We start from the raw sequence: 18610 nt of genomic DNA on the forward strand, positions 1-18610 counted from the left end.
AACCCATCCAACATCGTCGTCATAAATCCGAGCTTGCACGACGTTGGCCTCGAAAGGTTTTTCGTCGGCCGGGTGTATAGACACCTTTTGGCCGTCCCAGAAGAATAACAATTGGAAAAGGGAAGACGGTATACACCCAGATTGATGGATCCAATCACGGCCGAGTAATATGTTGTAGTCGACGCTTGATTCGACCACGTAGAAGGCCGCGACCCTCGTCTGATCGGCCACGGTAATCTTTAAGGGCAATACGCCAATGGTTTTTGACTTATCGCCGACAAAACTACTCATGACCACATCGCTGGGGATGAGGTCCTCCTTCGACTTGTCCAGCTTTCTCATCAAGGAATAGGGAAGGATGTTGACCCTCGCCCCACAGTCAACGAAAACCTTGGATATGGGCACACCCTCTATGTGAGCCGAGATATACAATGGCTTCAAGTGCCGGTATTTGTTCGGCTCGTCTCTTGGTATTACTTTGTTAAACGCTACGGCCAGCAATTCCTCCTTAGTTTTTGGTCTCTGATCAAATTGCTCCTCGGGCACGTCATCCTCTAAGCCGCTGGTCTGTCTTCCTGGGGCTGAAAACTCGAATGGTAGCACCAAGACCATGTTGATGCCGACTTCCTCCGGCTCCTGCGGGTTTTCCCTACCGGCTTCTTCTTCGGTCTCAGAGCCGTCTTTGGCGAGAGCCGTTTCCTCGACCATCCCGAGGATTCCCTCATATTCTTCATTGGAGATTCCTATTGTGGGGTCGTCCTCGGCCTCATGCCCGAAGAGAGGATCTCCGAAACCCTCGTCCATAAGCCCCACGGCCCTCGGACTATCGGTTGTGGACGCTTTGACCTCAGGGGGTTCTGAGGTTTTGACCTCCTCTTTGAGGGCCCGTCTAGCCTCTGCCAATGCGTCCCTGGCTGCTAGGTAATCGTCTAGGCGGCTTACTCGGCCCTCTTCCTCGGTCGTCAAACCAAAGAACGTGTCTGCCAGCGTCACAGCAAAGTACCGGCGGAGATATTCCAAATCACCCCTGCTGAAGGGGATTTTAGCCTCTAATCCGCCGAGGTTGGGCTGGTAACTTGGCAGGCCTCTTGCTCTAGACTCCCTGTTCGCCTGGTATACGGCCTTAATGGCCGAGTCAGAACCGCTGGTGATGAGGAGCGCTTCTGCCTTTGTGTTCTTGAGGGCCAATTCTACGATTTCTCGGCTCTCAGGGGTCATGCCGTATAGATCCGTGGCCGAATGGTCCTTATGGAATTCTCTGAGGAAGGACAGACCGCTGGCCGAAAAAGGGGGATCCCTCCCGTGGTAGATGTGACGACACCTTCGTCTGTTCTTTCCATGACCGCGGCCTTTGGCTGAGCTGAATTGGCCGACGAACCACGGGGACTTTCGTCTTGCCTAGGGCGCCACTCCCTCAGAGGCTTGGTGCTGGCTGCTCTCACGGCCGGGGAGACAACTGGTTTGGATGACGGCCCGTCAGCAGTCGCCACTTTCTTTTGGCGTTTGAAGCCCTCGACCTTGGTTGTCTGCATCCTGGCCTGCTGAACCTGCCTCTGCCATTCTTCTCAGCTGGGTTTTCGTCAGTGGTTCAGCCTACCCCCAGGCCGTGCATGGTACCAACGATCATCCTTTATGACTGGTGGTTTGAAAGTTTTTATCGACCTTGGGGCGGCCTCTTCTTCGTGGCTGGCCGAGGCGCTGGGGTTTTGTGGCCCTAGTCGGCTAAAAACAGCTCTGCTGGTCGGCCGTCGACCGTACTGACCACCGAATCTTTTCACGGTCGTTCGAGATGGCTCGGCGGCCTTCCTCTTGTTCTCCTGCGGCCTGGGCTGACCGATCTTACACTTGCATCGTTCGCAAAGGGCCGGCTCAAGTTCGGCCAAAGGCTCCTTTCCTTTCGCCGAACCGTGAACTCCTCTATCCCCGGCCGGGAGTTGGGCATCGACCATGTTAACGACAGATGGAGGGAACGGCTTGGAGTCGACCTGCATGGCCGCCTTCTCCGGAAACTGGAGCTTCTTCTCGTCTATCAATTTCTGGATAACGTCTCGCAAGACAACACAGTTGTTGGTGTTATGAGACCAAGAACTGTGGTACTTGCAAAACGTTTTCCCTTTGAGTTCTTCGGGCTTCGGAGTCTTATGGCCGAAGGATAATTTTACCTTCTTCTCGGCCATTAGCAGGTCGAAGATAGCCTCGGCCCTTGTTAAATCAAACTTGGCGTCGGGGACCTTTGTGCGGCTATTGTCAGTTTTAACAAGCCCTCTGCAAACGAAGGGTTTGTCTATGCTAACTTCGGCCGAACTCATCTCGACCTCATCGCCCTTGGCCTCTGCGGAGCCGTCTGCTTTGGCGTAGCTGACGATGGGATTCCTGTAGTAGGTCCCTTTTGAGGCCGTCTTCTTCTGCATCTCCTCTTTCAACAAGGACGCATATCTGTCCACCTTGTTGGTCAAGTCATGCATGTCCCGAAATTCGATTCCCTGGAATTTCTTCCGGTATTCGAATTCCAATCCTTCCTCGGCCATCTTGACGAACTCCCTCTCTGGTAGGTTCGTGCGGCACCAATTCCTACATGTTTTGAACCGTTGTAGGTAATCGCGAGGTGATTCGTCCGATGCTTGGCTCATTCTTGCCAACTCGCGCGACCGTTATTTCTCGGTTGGTCTGATAGAAATGTTCGTGGAACACCCTTTCCATGTCAGACCAATCCCTTATTGAGTTCGGTGGAAGGTTTATGAACCATGAGAACGCCGCGCCGGTCAAAGAATGAACAAATAGTCGGAGTCTCTGAGCGTCCGAATCGGCCTCTCCACACTGGGCCGTGAAACGCCCGACGTGTTCAATGGAGGAGGTCTGCCCATCCCCAGAAAAAAGCATGAACTCTGGCAATCGATAGTTCCGGGGGAGGGGGATCCGGTCAATTTCTGGCGGGTACGGCCTCGTATATCTTGGCATGTCCGGCCGCCTCTGAGCTAGGCCGTCTTCGATCATCCGCCGGACGTCTTCGAGCCGGATCCCTTGAGGTGGTGCCTCCTGTTGGGCTGCATACGGCCGCGTGGCCTATAGCACCTCGTTCTGAGGCCTTGCCTGCTGGGATTGCCCCCAGCTGTTTGTCGGTGGCAAAGAATGCTGGTCGTAGCCTGATGCTTGGGTGTGGGCCGAGACGCCGAGGCTGCTACTTTCGCCATAAGGCTCGATTCTGTCGCGCTCTTGGCCCCTTGGTCCGGCTCTGGGAGGTGTCGCGGGCGAGGCCATCGGCATCCTCTCCTGAAAGAGCGTTCACAGTTCTGAGGAGAACCTGTCCATCACGGCCATGAAGGATGTTTCTATCCTGTAGGCCTGCTTGGACATCAGTTCCTCCACCACTGCCAGTTCTTGCATGGATTCGGCCGTGCGATCCGTCTTATGGCCAAGATCCGACCGTACGTTCGGTCTCGGTAGTTGTGATTGGTGAGGCGGACTCACGAGTCTCAGAAGTCATTTCGACTGCTTTGTTTTTGAGCTTTGCATGTGCCCTAGTTTCCACCATAAATTTTTGACAAGTATCCCACCGGGCGTGCCAAAAGTGTCTGCCGCCCTTCGTACCATTCGGCATCATAGGATTGCCGCTTTGGCCGGACAGGTTTGTATGCTGGAGAGATGCTGAGCTTGTGGCTGATGACTTCGGGGGAAATGCCTGGCAAGTCATTGTAGGACCAAGCAAACACTTTTGAATGCTCTCGTAAAAACTGTATGAACTCGGTTCGGAGGGTGGCAGTCAAAGTGGTGCCTATCTTGACGCATCAGTCAGGCTGGCCGTTGTCCAGAACCACGGTCTCCAGATCTTCGGTAAACTGAGCCTGTGGGTTTGAAGCTTCGCCTCTTGGATCATCAATTAGATCGTCCTGTTCGGCAAGCCCTCCACTGTTAGGGCTTCCCTCATGTTCTTGGGTGCTACGGATTTTACTGCTATTGCGTAGCAGTTCCGAGCGCTGAGTTGATCCCCCCTAATTACCCCCGTGCCTTAACAAGTGCGGAATTTCATCAGTAGCATGTGAGGGGAGAGGTGTGCCTTGATCCCTGTGAGTGCTGTTCGGCGAATTATGACGTTGTACACCGTTGGGCAATCGACAATGAGGAATTGATCGTACACCATGGTTTTCCATGGGGCAACGCCGAAGGCGATGGGTAGACTGACGCTACTGATCTGTTGGATCAGATCTCCCGGAAAGCTGAGAAGGGGTGCCAATTGCTGATTGATTTGGTTGTCGTCTATCCCCAATTCCCCAAATGCGTCGGCAAAAATGACATTTACCGAACTCCTGTCTGCCGCGTAAATCTCACGGCTTGGAGTTCCGGGCCGAGGGGATGTGCGTTAACACGTGGTTTCCTGCTTTTGGGTGCGGTGCGGTTGTGCGCGGGCGTGCCAGCACGGTCTACCGTGCGTGGATGTGTTGATGAGTGTTGGATGGATAAGTGGTGCGCCTGTTTGATCTGTCTTCCTAGTCAAACGATTGTAGCCGAGAGAGGAACTGGTCTCGGCTGTTAGGTTCACGGCCTGAACTACAAGGCCGTTGAGTGATGGTGTTGGTGGTGGGTTTTGGGCGGTGCTTCGGCGCGCTGCTCAGGGAGCGACGGTCGTGTGATATATAGGGTGAGTGAACGAACAACAAGGATGGTACTCCGGCGCCTTGAAAATCAAGGGTCGTATGATATATTGATGAATGGATTTTCCTTACAATCTACCACTACTCCTAGGAAAGCAAGTAAAGATATTGAAAGTGCATTACAGGAAAAAATAAGTTGCTCCGTGGGAGGCTTTGTTTTGGTGTTGAACCCTTTGAATGTAGCACGAGTCTTGTATTTATAGGAAGAGTCCCTGGATGAGTAATCGAGGCTGAATTTACGCGTAGTGGAGTCTGATTAGCGCAAGTGGGCAGTCCAATCGACATTTGGGATCGTGAAGTATGGTGGTGTGACCCCAGAAATCCCGGTGAATCTCAGCCGCCGCTCTCGATCGTGGGTTCTGAGCCTCTGGCCGTGGAGACACATTTATGGCCTGGATAGCTGGTGAACCAATATCTCAGGCTGTCAGAATTCTTGTGAGAATGTCCATTTCTAATCACTCTGATCCTCATCACCAAATCCTGACTTCAGTCACTTCCCACCTTCCCTCACGCATTAAATGCCTCTTTGTGGCCAATGGGTTTGCTGCATCAAACAGGCACTACTTCATTAAATGAAGCCTGGGACCCTGCTGTTACGTGATGATTTGCCTTTAATGCCTTGACCGCGATTTTGTTCGGCCTTGACCTCGGCCTGCGCTTGAGGCCGAGATGCTCATGCCTTAGCATTTCTTCTTTTATCTTTAGGAAGGCGAAGTACCCTGGTGAAACGCTGCGTTTCAGTGCCAGGGCCGAGAGAAGGGGCTCCTTCGGCCAGCTTATGGCCGTGATTCATCAGGCACAAACATTGCCCCCACATCCTTGGATTCTTCGGCCTCGGCATGGGTAGGGGCCGAATGGATTCCAAGGGATGGACCCTGTGCATTCCTTTCTGAAGTGATTGACAACTGGGGCATTAAATGCGCAGGCCAGTCGGCGCATTTAATGCCTCAAGCACGTCGTGTAGGCCATCATTGCCCAGGGCGTCGCTTCGCTTTGTCAGAGGAAGTGACGGCCTCTGGGCTTTTGACACGTCGTTGCGCCTGTTGAGCGTGCTGACAGAACGTTACGTCTCTCGAGAGAGACACACCCTTTCGTTTCGAATTCTAGCGCCAATATAAAAACCCAGACTTCCTTGCTTTCTCTTTACGCTTTCAGAATCCTCAGACGCCCAAGCTTTGTCGAAGACCCATTTCTCCAAACTTCAAAACCCATCAAACCTTCGCACCTCCAAGGTTACCAGAGAACCCCTCGTGAGCTCACGATTTTTTCCAGAAACTACAGACCTTATTCCCCTCTTTAAACACTCATCTTAAGCGTGCTCCAATGGCCTCCAATACCCCCACATCTGTTGAAGTTCGGTCCCAAACCTTCCAAACTGAATTCGAGGCTATCTGCCGAGATATTTAGGGCTCGATCCTCCCTGACATCATCACGCCCTGGGCCGACGACGATGGCGCCCCCACTGATTCCTGCGTTCTCGGCCCCTCCATTAATGGCAGAATGCCAGAGAGGCTTGTGGCCCATCTGAAGAACAATCTGGTGGATCATTCAGCCTTTGACGGGGGAGACTTCCAGGACTGGAATGTCCTCAGGCCGCAGCAACAGTGGCCAACCGTGACCCCAGACTGGGAAAAATGGCTGCCGAGGATGGAGCATTTCTTCGGTCAGCAATGGAAAGATCAAGGCATCCACCACTTGATCAAGCTATTCGATCGGCCGCTCATCATGGACCGGTCTCTCTTGGCCGCAGCCCTGTGCTTTTGGTCGTCGGCCACCAACACCATGAACTTTTGGTTCGGCATGATGACGCCGACCGTTCTAGACATGGCCGCCCTGTTCGGCCTGTCCCCCCTCGGCGTGGAAGTAAACGCCGCCCTGGTTGCTCCCGAGGTGGAAGGGAGCTTTAAGGCTACGTGGCCTACTCTTGCGAGAGTCGCTGGGAGCAAGGCGAAGAACATGCTCAACTACTCCAGTTTCTACAGCAACTTCGGCGTAGAAGACAGTGATGAAGAAGATGCCGTTGCCCCTCTCGGCGAGGTTGAACACGCCGCGTTCTTGCTGTACTGGTTGTGCAAGTTCGGGTTTTGCACCCAGGCGAACAAGGTTACCCTGGAGTTCGCCCACCTGGCCGATTACCTAGCGCAGGGCGGTAGGTAAGCGCTCGGCCCGTTCCTACTTGGCCACATCTACCGCACGCTTCATGACATCGTCACTGATGGGATGAAGCCGAAGCACGGTGGTCCACTGTGGGCCTTCCAGTTCTGGCTGCAGGCCTACTTCCTAGAGCTGAGGGGGGTGGCCGCTCCCCATGACAACAAGCCGGTGGCCAACGTATTTGCTCGAGCCCCCAAGAAGCATAACGCCACGGCCTTCTGCTACAAATTCTTCTACGGCTTGGCCGAGAGAACTGGTACGCAGTTCCGAGTCTGCCTTGCTCGGCCGTTCCCTCTGTTCCTGACCCACGACCTCTCCGTCGTTCCTGATGTTGAGACAGAGAACGATCTGAAGGAGATCTGGGGCTCCTTCCTGGTTTCGCGCGACCTCCATTGCGGCCTGTCCAAAGCCGGGGCTGAGGTGTATCTGCCGAACTTTGTGGCACGGCAGTTCGGCCTAATCCAAACGGCCCCACTCCCCCCCTTGTCAACCAACCGGCTATCGTCCTGGAGGGCCGACGTCTCTCAGCAGCACGGTGTGGCTGAGATCACCTTCCAGCTCCAAAAGGGAATGACCTTCCTGACTCTGACGCCTTGGTCGCGCCGGAATGCGTATGACGAAGATGGAAGGATCTGGTATGAGGAGTGTATCTCGGCTAGATTCATTCGTCCTGTTGAAGAGGCCGTGAGGGCGGCCCTGACGAATGCAGATTGGGACCCTCTCACCCCCAAGGGCAGCAAAGTGAAGAAGGTATCAGCTGGGCCGCCTCGACCAAGTGCCCCGGCCGTGGCCGCCCCCAGGGTGACGGCCCCTCCCCTGGCTAGATCAGTGGCCGTAGCCTCCACCGTGGCCCCATCTTCGACCGCGGCCCCAGCTCCCAGGGCGACGCCTGTGGTGGGGGCACGAAAGACGCTGGCGCACAGGACCGTGCCGTCCTCTCCGCCAGCTCGACCGACCACTGCTGCAGGTAAGCCTCGCCTACTTTTTCTATTTGTCATTTATTCTTCACCGGCCTTTTTAAACCAGTTTTGTCTCTGGACACCTCACTTCTTGTCTCTTTTCCTCGTATACGCAGCCTCGAGTCGCAAGAGGAGTCGAGAGACGTCGGGTGTTGAGGCCGCGCCGGCCCAGAGTGCCGCGGCCGAAATGGCGGCCCCGCAGCGGCCGAGGAAGAGGACCCTTTTTACCTCCTCGGAGGGCAGAGGTGAGGAGGAGACTCCGCCTGTGATCGTGAGTGCGGCCCCTCCTGCGACCGTAAGTACCACTCCCTGGCATCCTTTTTTCCCTTTTTGTGCATTCTGGTAATCTAGTTCTTTCCTCAGGACGTGGCAAGAGTCGAGGAACAGGCTACGGTCGAGGTGCCATTTGTAAAGGAAGCGGCCGCTGCCCACCTGGTGGTCGAGGAGGTGGGAGCCGCAGAGGCGATGGTTGAGGAGGCGGCCACCGCCGAAGAAGTGGCTGAGGCGCTGAGATTGCGCCCGCAGACGTGCCGCCTGCCGAGGAGACTGCAGAAGGGGCGACCGGAGAGATTGCCGAGGAAGTCGCCGAAGAGGTCACTGAGGGAGCTACCGAAGAGGTCGGCGATGAGAGCGGCGAGGAGGTGGGTTAGGAGGCCGCTGAGGAAGCAACCGACGAGGCCGCCGAAGAGCCTGCTGTGGACGTGCCAAGTGGGCCTTTGCCGTCCACCCCTCGTCGCCCAAGCGGCATCTCCTTTCGCTCGGTAAGAAACCGTCTTCAATATACTTGGCTTTATTGTTTTGTTTTGATCTGTTCTACACTTCTGACCGAACTTTCGTCTCTAGCCTCCCCAATCGTCGCCGCCGCTGGCCATGGTTGCCGCGACCATGCCTCCTATGCCGTCGTTCCAGGACTCAACGGTCGTGGCTGAGCCAGTGATGACTAGAGCCACGGTTGTGAGTGTGCCGAGTCTCCTGCGAACCACTTCGGCGGTGATGACCGACCTTTCGCTCCCCGTGAGTATTCGACCTCCTTTTTGTTTATCCCTTTATGTCCTAGTTAATTATCTCTTACCCCTCCTCCCTCTTATGTTTAGGAGGCCACCTCCTCCGATGATCTTGAGGAGCTATACGCCAGCCTCCATGAGGAAGGGGGAAGCTCGGCCTCGACTCCCTTGGACGAGGACTCCAAGACCGTTATTGAACGGCTCCGGGAGTTCCTTCTCCTCGATGTTCGGCAAATGACCACCGCTGGGGCGATTACGGAGTTTAGGTCCTGCTTGGATACGGCCATGGCGCTCGGCCTGCTCGACTCGGCCCAACTAGATGAACTGCAAGCCCGACTGACCGAAGGCGAGGAGATGATCGGCCGGTATGCTGAAGCTGAGGGGAGCTCGCTCGAGCAGGATCTGGAGGTGATTAAAGAACAAGTTCACCCTGCAATGGCCCGACTGAAAGAGAACGACCTCGTCGTCCAACGAGAGAATGAAGAGCTTGCGCAGCTTGAGGCCCAGATTACTGAGCTCCAGGCTCGCCCAGATCTCATCCTTCAACGCCGAGATGGCGCGGTCGCAGCTGGGAGCGAGCTGAAATCCTCGGCCAAGCGAATCCTTAAAGCAGCGAATGAGACGAAGAAGGCCCTGGCCGAGCGGAAGCTGATTCGCGCGAGATGGCAGGTGGATATCAACGGTGGGGACATTGCTTGGAGAAGGATCACCTGCCTGATCTGGGGGATGTTCAGCGAAGGGGTCTAAGCGGGCGAAGAGCGGCCATCTCAACTATTTTTCTTTTTCTCTTTTCTGGGATGTAATAAAAATTCACATACACTATTTTATTTACACATATATTTTTTGTATAGTTTCCGTATTTTTCGATCGGCCACGACTGGTCGTTCATCCTTATTGTAAAGAAACTCCTTTAAACTAATTAATAAGGCTAGTCTTTTTCCCAAAAATAATCAACCGTATGCCTCTTGCCTTATGTTGATTGCACCGTTTGTTTAATTCGTTCGCCTACCTTCCTCTTTTCTTCTTCTTGACTTTTTTGTCGTAGGTCTTTGGCGCCATCTTCTTTTGAACTTGCGCCGAGTTGCAGGCGTCGAGTTCCGACTGTTCGGAATTCTCTGAACTCCTGGGCCTCACCTGCGAGTGGCCCTTCTTCTCTTGGCCATGCTGCCCGATACTTTGAAGAAATCGAACCCTCTGCTTTGATATTTTACCAGGGTCATGGGCGTTGGCCAAGACATAAGGGGCTATACCCACGGCCGAAATTTCTGAGATACGGCGTGCCCAAAAAACCTTAGAAAATAAATCGTGCGCATTGCTAAGTTCCTTTGACAGGCGCGGCCTTGGGTAATCTGGTGCCCCCAGCTCTCCCTTTATTAAATCGTCTTTTTCGATAGGCCGAATGTCCTTAAACCGAAACCCTTGACACGGCCTGTTTCGCTGCGCATTGTTTCGTGGCCAATCCTGCCGGGCCGTCTGAGCAACGGGCTCGGCCGTTATGACCGAGCCGGGTAGTTTCAGTGGAACGCCATGGGTTTGGCCGAGATAATCTCGGTCGGCTAGCCATCGAGGTATGGTCACCTGGTCGTCTGAATGGCCGAATCGTGTATTTGCAATGATAGTGCAACAGTCATGCCTTTTTGCTCGCACTGTTGTGGTAACGCTCCGGTCATACTGCTTTGGCCAGACTGTGCTTGATCCGCCAAAGTATGGGTTCGGCCGAATTGCTCGGCCGCAGACACCGTAGGACTCCTACTGAATGCTTTGGCTAGAGCGTGGAGCGGGCTACATGCTCTCTTTGCCGGTTGGTTTGGTTCGGGACTCGCCCTTGAGGGCTGGGACTGCCCCCAGCCGTTGGTCGGCGGCAAAGAATGCTGGCCGTAGCCTAACGCTTGGGTACGGGAAAAGACGCCAAGGTTGCTGCTTTCGCCGTAAGGCTCAATCCTTTCACGTTTCTGGCTTCTATGTCCGGCTCCAGGGGGTGTTGAGTGCGAGGCCACTGGCATCCTCTCCTGGAAAAGCGTTCGTAGCTCTGAAGAGAATCTGTCCATCGTGGCCATGAAGGATGTTTCCATCCTGCAAGCCTGCCTGGACATCAAATCCTCCATTACTGCTTGTTCCTGCATGGATTCGACCGTGCGATCCGTCGTTACTGGAGCGCCTGCCGAGATCCCGACCGTATGTTCGGTCTCGATACTTGTGATTGGTGAGGTGGACTCAGGAGTCTCAGAAGTCATTTCGACTGCTTTGTTTTTGAGCTTTGCCTGTGCCCTAGTTTCCACCATAAGTTTTTGACAGTTGTCCCACTGGGCGTGCCAAAAGTGTCTGCCGCGCAAATCTCACGGCCTGGAGTTCCGGGCCGAGGGGATGTGCGTTAACACGTGGTTTCCTGCTTTTGGGTGCGGTGCGGTTGTGCGCGGGCGTGCCAGCACGGTCTACCGTGCGTCGATGTGTTGATGAGTGTTGGTTGGATAAGTGGTGCGCCTATTTGATCTGTCTTCCTAGTCAAACGATTGTAGCCGAGAGAGGAACTGGTCTCGGCTGTTAGGTTCACGGCCTGAACTACAAGGCCGTTGAGTGATGGTGTTGGTGGTGGGTTTTGGGCGGTGCTTCGGCGCACTGCTCAGGGAGCGACGGTCGTGTGATATATGGGGTGAGTGAACGAACAACAAGGATGGTACTCCGGCGCCTTGAAAATCAAGGGTCGTATGATATATTGATGAATGGATTTTCCTTACAATCTACCACTACTCCTAGGAAAGCAAGTAAAGATATTGAAAGTGCATTACAGGAAAAAATAAGTTGCTCCGTGGGAGGCTTTGTTTTGGTGTTGAACCCTTTGAATGTAGCACGAGTCTTGTATTTATAGGAAGAGTCCCTAGATGAGTAATCGAGGCTGAATTTACGCATAGTGAAGTCTGATTAGCGCAAGTGGGCAGTCCAATCGACATTTGGGATCGTGAAGTATGGTGGTGTGACCCCAGAAATCCCGGTGAATCTCGGCCGCCGCTCTCGATCGTGGGTTCTGAGCCTCTGGCCGTGGAGACACATTTATGGCCTGGATAGCTGGTGAACCAATATCTCAGGCTGTCAGAATTCTTGTGAGAATGTCCATGTCTAATCACTCTGATCCTCATCACCAAATCCTGACTTCAGTCACTTCCCACCTTCCCTCACGCATTAAATGCCTCTTTGTGGCCAATGGGTTTGCTGCATCAAACAGGCACTACTTCATTAAATGAAGCCTGGGACCCTGCTGTCACGTGATGATTTGCCTTTAATGCCTTGACCGCGATTTTGTTCGGCCTTGACCTCGGCCTGCGCTTGAGGCCGAGATGCTCATGCCTTAGCATTTCTTCTTTTATCTTTAGGAAGGCGAAGTACCCTGGCGAAACGCTGCGTTTCAGATTTTACGAACAAGTGCCAGGGCCGAGAGAAGGGGCTCCTTCGGCCAGCTTATGGCCATGATTCATCAGGCACAAACAACTCCCAGTGTTGATCAAGACCCTTCCGACATCGAATTCAACTATTTAGGCTCGGATAATCATCGAATCGTCATGCGGGTAAAGGATCCCTTCTTCCTCTTCTTCGTAAAATGTTATGGGTTCCCATCGTACTTTTGGCACTTTTGTATGCCGGCTGCTCTCGATGCCGAGGACTTGGGGATATTGAGCTACCCGATGTACTGCTTGCTTGAGCGGTTGGATACGCCTGCCAAGGTTGGTCCTCCGCTAATGGTGTTGATCATGTTGATCTGCCAATTTGTGTTCGGGGCTGGCGCCTGTTGGGGCCTGGCAATGTACTGATCCAACTTGCCCTCCCAAATCAATCGTTCGACGATTTTTCGTAGTCCTCTGTGTTGTGACTGTTGTGTTGGTGGTATCGGCAGAATTTGCCAGTGTCTCGGTTGTCCTGCCGATTGGGTTTCCGGTTGACGGGCTTCGGTATAATCTCCTGCTCGTTCATGAGGACAGCTCCGTAAGAGGCGTTGAGCAGGGTATAGACTTCTTGCCCTTGGCCATGGTTCAGTAGTGGCCCCCGGTGGTCGCTGCAGCCGAATCTCCCTTTTCCTTTCTTGGAGTGATCCTGCCGAGCGCCGCAGTTTGAGTCCTTCCATTTGTTCCCTGCCTGATACTTGCTGTTTTTCTCGTTTTTCTTAATAGCGTCATACAGCTTTTCTTATGCCAAATACTTTTGTGAAACTGCATCCTCCCGAGCCGAAGGCCTGGTTTTTGAGTTAAAGTATTCGACCTTGGCGTGGATCGCTGCTTGTTTCATCAACTCATCGTAGGTACGCCAGTTGGTACTGTGTACCAAGTACCAAAAATGTGAGGACCGAAGGCCACTCTTGAAGGTGTCGAAGGCCGCCTTATCATCGGTTTCCGGGCACCTGGAATACTCATGGCTGAAACGAGCAGCGTACTCTCGAAGGGGCTCGTCTTCCGGCTGCCAGACGGTGTACAAGTCGTCGGCAGAGTACAACCTGTCTGTCTGAATCATGAAATGGTTCTGGAAGATCCGCTTCAGCTCATCAAAGGAATCGATTGTCCCTAGTTCTAAATGGTAGAACCAGTTCAAGGATGCCTCCGTGAGCGAGGACGGGAACAGCAGGCACTGTCCTTCATCGTTGAGTCCCTTGCATCCCATGGAAGATTGAAAAGAGTGAAGGTGTGTCAGGGGGTCCTCTATGCCCGTGTAAAACGGTGTGTGTAAGGGCTGCACGTCTCTGTCCTGCCGTGAGCGTCTTATACGTTCGGTGAACGATCCTGGCCGAAGCTTTCCCCAGTCGGGTTCCTGAGAACGAGTTCTGTCGTCCTCCATCTTCTGCACCCTCTGAAGGAGGAGGCGAATGACAGGGTCTCTGCTTGGGATCTCCTCTGTTGTATGGTGTTCCGAACGTCGTGGGGACCTGATCGGGTTAACCTCAGAATACCTCGTTGGAGTTGCTAAACGGTAGGTTGACGACTGATTCGTAGAGGAAGCGTACTCATGATCGGATTCCGCCGTCGACTCCAAACCTTGTACCCTTCGTATTGGGGATTTATTCCCCAGGACTCTCAGTCGGGAATCGTTTAGGTGTGCATCTATCATGATCGGTGATCTCTGCCGTTCGGCCTCCCGATCCAACAATCTGTGACGGCAGTCAAAATAGACCTTCTTCGGCACGTGGGGTTTACCCTTAGGGGCCGGGACTACCAAGTGTTTGGAGGGTGCAGGCATTGCCTTTGCCCCCTGCTTACCATTCTTTCGCCGATGGGGAGTCTGTAGACTCTGAGAGGATTAATTGGTCTGAATGTTTTGTGTTTGCTGGTGATTAAGCAATTGTTGCATTTCATCGACTTTGGAAGAGAGAAGATTGTTGTGTTCCTGTAATTTAGCCATATCCTGCCGAAGAGCCGTGATTTGAGCTAGAAGCTTGGCCTCGGCAGTGGTTTGGATTACAGAAGGATTGCCTGTTGGCCACCCGAAGGTGCATGTTTTAAATTTATAAAACTCGCAAGCGCACGAATCATTTGTAGAATAAGCGTGTGTAAGTGAGAGGTCGTACCCACAGGGAGTGCATGAAAAAGATGGAAAACAAACCCAACCCAAGTTAATTCAAAGTTGAAAAAGAAAATGAAATAAAGCAAAGAATTGAAAATGCAAATAAACTAAAATAGGGGAAAAACTAAGGTTTTAGATTCCATACCATTATTCGATAAACTCTAACAATTCCCACGAAGTAGCAATCAGGAAATCAATCTACTACTTTCTCAAGATATATCAATTAAGCATGCATTTTATTAATCTTATGTAAATTCCCCTTCCCTTCATAATTACAAATCCTATGTGAAAAATATTGTTTAACTACAAAGGATCAAAGAAAATTGTATATTAGTAATACAAAACCAAGGATGCATTAATAGATTAACTTGTATTCCTAACTACCACAAATACATGATAGAAGTGGTGAAAAGAAAATTAACCTATTAATCATGTGAAGGTGAAATTATAAACATTGAAGAATATAATAGTTGGGAATTGAAAGTTAAGAACTAGAACTTCATTTCATAATGGTGTTTCATCATTAACAAAGTTTAACTAGACATAAATAAAATAACAATACAAGATAAGAATTAAGAACAAAGAGGAGAAGGAAAAATTGCACCATCAACCCCTTGGTTCCTTGCCTCATGGCTCCCCAAGGTTCTCTCCAATTATATTGCCATTTTTCCTCTCCCTGGATCCTTGCCTCTCGGCTCCCCAGCTGTTAAACTACTATCTATTTTGGTGCCAAAACTCTTACACAAATTCTGCACTCCTCTTCCATTGTGTTGGTCTCTATTTATAGAGGAGTGAGATCCTCTTGCAGGTGCTATTAAACCATTACCAACGTGGGTTATATCATTACATCAACATCTTTTTATTCCTTTTTCTTTTTGGCTGACCACAGATACTCATGCTTTCTTCACGTGTAAGCTGCAGCTCAACATTCTTTTTCATTATCTTTCTTCTTTTGGCAGCTGCCATCCCTCTTTCTTTTCTTTATGTTTCTCTGCTCATTACTTGTAGGCATATTGGCATTTGAATTTCATATCTTGTGTCAGCCAACAACATGCTTTATACTTCTTTTGCTGTGGTAAATCATGTGACTTTGCTGCTGCACACATGGTTGCTGTCCAAAGTTGCTGACTGCTATCTTTTTGGTTGGCTACAATCATTCCTTTAGGTTGCTGGAAAAAGGAATTCTTCTTGAACCAGGATTGGTTTAGGAAGACCATAGGTTTCAATATGTATCCAATGGAGCTCACATTTGGATATGTTATAATAGACACATATTGGACCAACTTTCATGAAGACTGTATTCCCATCTTAGCAGTAAAAACGTGCGTTTTGGGGCTTGCAAGGTTGCTTCCGAAAATGGACTGGAGTTTGGGCTTCATTTCTTTTCTCTCCTTGGGCTGCTTGCAAAGAGAGAGCTACCTAATAGAAAAATTCAACTGAATTAGCCTTTATTTCAATGAAGTGCAAATGAATTTGTAAAATGCAATGTAACATTCTAATTGGTTCAAAATTCATTGAAACAAAGTACTAACAAATATAGATTAGGGATAGAAATTGTAATAATTATGTGTTTATCATTGCCCATTGGTGTACATGGGGGTAGCGCTCGGCTAGCTCCGCCTTGCTTACCGAATGGTAATCCTTCCTGTGGTAAGAACGTAGATTTTAATGTGATCCCCATGTAGTAGGGGTAAAGGGTTGATGTTTATCATTTCCCACAGACGGCGCCAAACTGTTGATGCTCAAAAATGGTTCGGCACTCTTGGGCTCAACTTAGTGATGTTGGGCCTTTGGAACACTTTGGGCCTCGGTAGAGCATGTGATCTACAAGATGAAAAACGCTCAGTAAGGCCTAGGGCACCGGTGTGGTACCGGCCGAAGGCTCTCCGATGCTTAAGTAAGTTCGGATTTAGTAAATTAAACTGATAGATCAATAGGCTTGTATGTTGTTAGTTCTGATTACCTCTATTTTGGGATAGTTGTCCTCTTTTATAGGCTTTGAGAGGTGTGCACATTGTTTAGAATTTCGATGTGGGACTATAGACGTCGATTGTGAGCATGCCACGTGTCCCAGAGAAGGGGGTTGCCCTAATCACAGGATCGGTAGGCCAGGTATCGAAGGCTGCCATGGCCAAGCCCTACCTTGTCCACTTGTTTGGTTCTCATAGGCTGTTCATTTTGGTATAAACACTTTTGAAAAAAGAAAAAAAAAATGACTAAAATGCCGATACCATCCAAGGGAAAAATTGTAATTTCACAAATAGCTAAATTGAATAAAACGATTAAATTGGGTTGGGGGTGTTACAATGTGGAGGTTGAGGCTTAGAACTGGATAAACAAATTTGCTCATTCCCCTGCCAAAACTTCATAGTTAATCTTTTAAAGTCCCATATAAGATTGGACCAAGAGTTCACAACCATTGGACCCCTAACACAATGTCACAGCCACCCAATGGTAAAGCAAACATATAAGAGGTATAGACACAATTCCCTATGGTCAAGGGTACCCCAACACAACAATCCCTACTCTGAACCTGTCCACCATCAGTTATCATGACATCACAAATATGATACTGATCTAACTTCCAACCCAACTTCTTAACCATGCACATATTGATGAAATTATCAGAGCCCATAATCCAACAATACCACAACAAGACAGTTCTTTATTAAAGCATTGAGTTTCGTAGTGTTAATAGCATAGGGGAAGTAGTACCATACCTTATGATACAACAAGCATTCACCTCAGCTACCTATTAAATGTGTTGCAATTCTTGAACTATTTCCTCTTCCTTGGAGCTATTATAACCCATATATCCAGCAATAAGATTTGTTTCCTAGCACACTTATGGCCCCTCACAAATTTTTCATCACAATAAAAGCAAAGATTATTCAGTCGTTTATATTGGATTTCCGCAAGAGTTAATTTCTTGATAGGCATATCCTTCCTCGGAACAATATCACTTTCAGCAGGAACTAAATCATTTTGAATGGGTAAAAGAGGCAATCTTGACTTAAAATTTCCAGAAAAATGCACATACCTCAACTTTTGGAGTTTAACATCCACTTCATGAGCAAAATTCATGTAGCAAGACAAAGCAACTTGACATCATGCTTGAGTTCTTCCCTTAATCCACCAATGAAACAGCTCAATCGAAAATTTGGACTAAGATCTCGGATTCGAGTTGCCAAATGTCGAAATTCAGAGATATAATCCTTTAAAGAACCAATTTGATGAAGCTTAAACAGTGACTCTGCAAAATCCTCAAACCCATAAGAGCCAAATTCTCTACAAAAGGTCCTGGTAAAATCTTCCCACTTGGACAAAGAAGAAGCACATTCCTCCCACTAATACCATTGTAAAGCCTCACGATCCAGATGGAAAGAAATCATTTTTACCTTCTTCTTAGATGGCACCGAAAAATAATCCAAATAATCAAAATACTGCTCCGCCTTGTAAACCCATTCAATTGGATCATCCCCATCGTTGAATCTGGGAAATTCCATCTTAACAAAGGGCATACGATTCTTAGAAAGAAAACCCCTTTACCTCTCACAGTGATCCCTCTCTCCCCGCCGCCGAAAGCCATCCCCATCGTCGTCGTAAGATGGATGCAGAAGGGGATGATCAGAATCTTCACGATGAGAATCAATTGAATCAAGACGTTTATCAATTGACGTGAACTTATCCTTAAGAAGACGTTGAATGGCTTCTAAAATGTGTTGGTTTTTGGAATTAGAGGCTTCGAGCGCAGAAACGTGAGCTTCCATTGTTACCGAATGAGTACGAACACGAGCACATGTCATACACTAAAGGAACAACTTAGAAGATCAATGGCCTTATACCAATGATAAGACTCTATCTTTCTACCTTAGGAATTTACCAAGAGTAGAGGGAATCAAAGAATATTTCTGTATATTTCTCAACATGATCGTACAATGGCTGCCCAATTGGTAATAAAGCCACCGACGAGGTTACAACAATAATTCCCAACTAAAACTTGACACGTGGCTAACTGACTAACCAAAACTGTTTTACAGTTTGCCCCAATTCCTTTCATGAGAAAAGAGGTTTTCAGAGAGAGAGAGAGAGGTTGCAAGAAAGAAATATAGAACAAAAAGAGAGCTTGGAGAGAGGAGAAGAACCATGTGAGCGAGAGAGAGAGAGAGAGAGAGAGAGAGAGAGAGAGATGTTGCAAGTGAGGTAGAAAAAGAAATACAAATCTGTAAAAAGGGAGATCTTTGGATGTATTGGAAAGAGAGGAAGCTCGGTCTTGGTCTTGGAAGAGAAAGCCATTTTTTTT

General features: G+C 50.0%; 1 long non-coding RNA gene across 3 annotated transcripts; it reads right to left on the reverse strand.

Annotated features, from left to right (window-relative positions):
• Positions 1 to 14791: 14791 nt before the first annotated feature.
• LOC148294771 (uncharacterized) lies at positions 14792 to 18610 on the reverse strand. 3 transcript variants are annotated; one of them, XR_015835068.1, is made up of 3 exons: positions 16271 to 18597; positions 15937 to 16131; positions 14792 to 15726 (listed from the first exon to the last, which is right to left on the reverse strand). It is a non-coding gene; the product is annotated as an uncharacterized LOC148294771 (long non-coding RNA). The 3 variants fall into 3 exon arrangements; XR_015835069.1 differs by having other exon boundaries at positions 14792 to 15722; positions 15937 to 18610; XR_015835067.1 differs by having other exon boundaries at positions 15937 to 18610.

This window comes from Prunus avium, chromosome 4 (genome assembly GCF_965620075.1).
Source record: "Prunus avium chromosome 4, drPruAviu1.hap1.1, whole genome shotgun sequence".
Lineage (NCBI taxonomy): Eukaryota > Viridiplantae > Streptophyta > Magnoliopsida > Rosales > Rosaceae > Prunus > Prunus avium.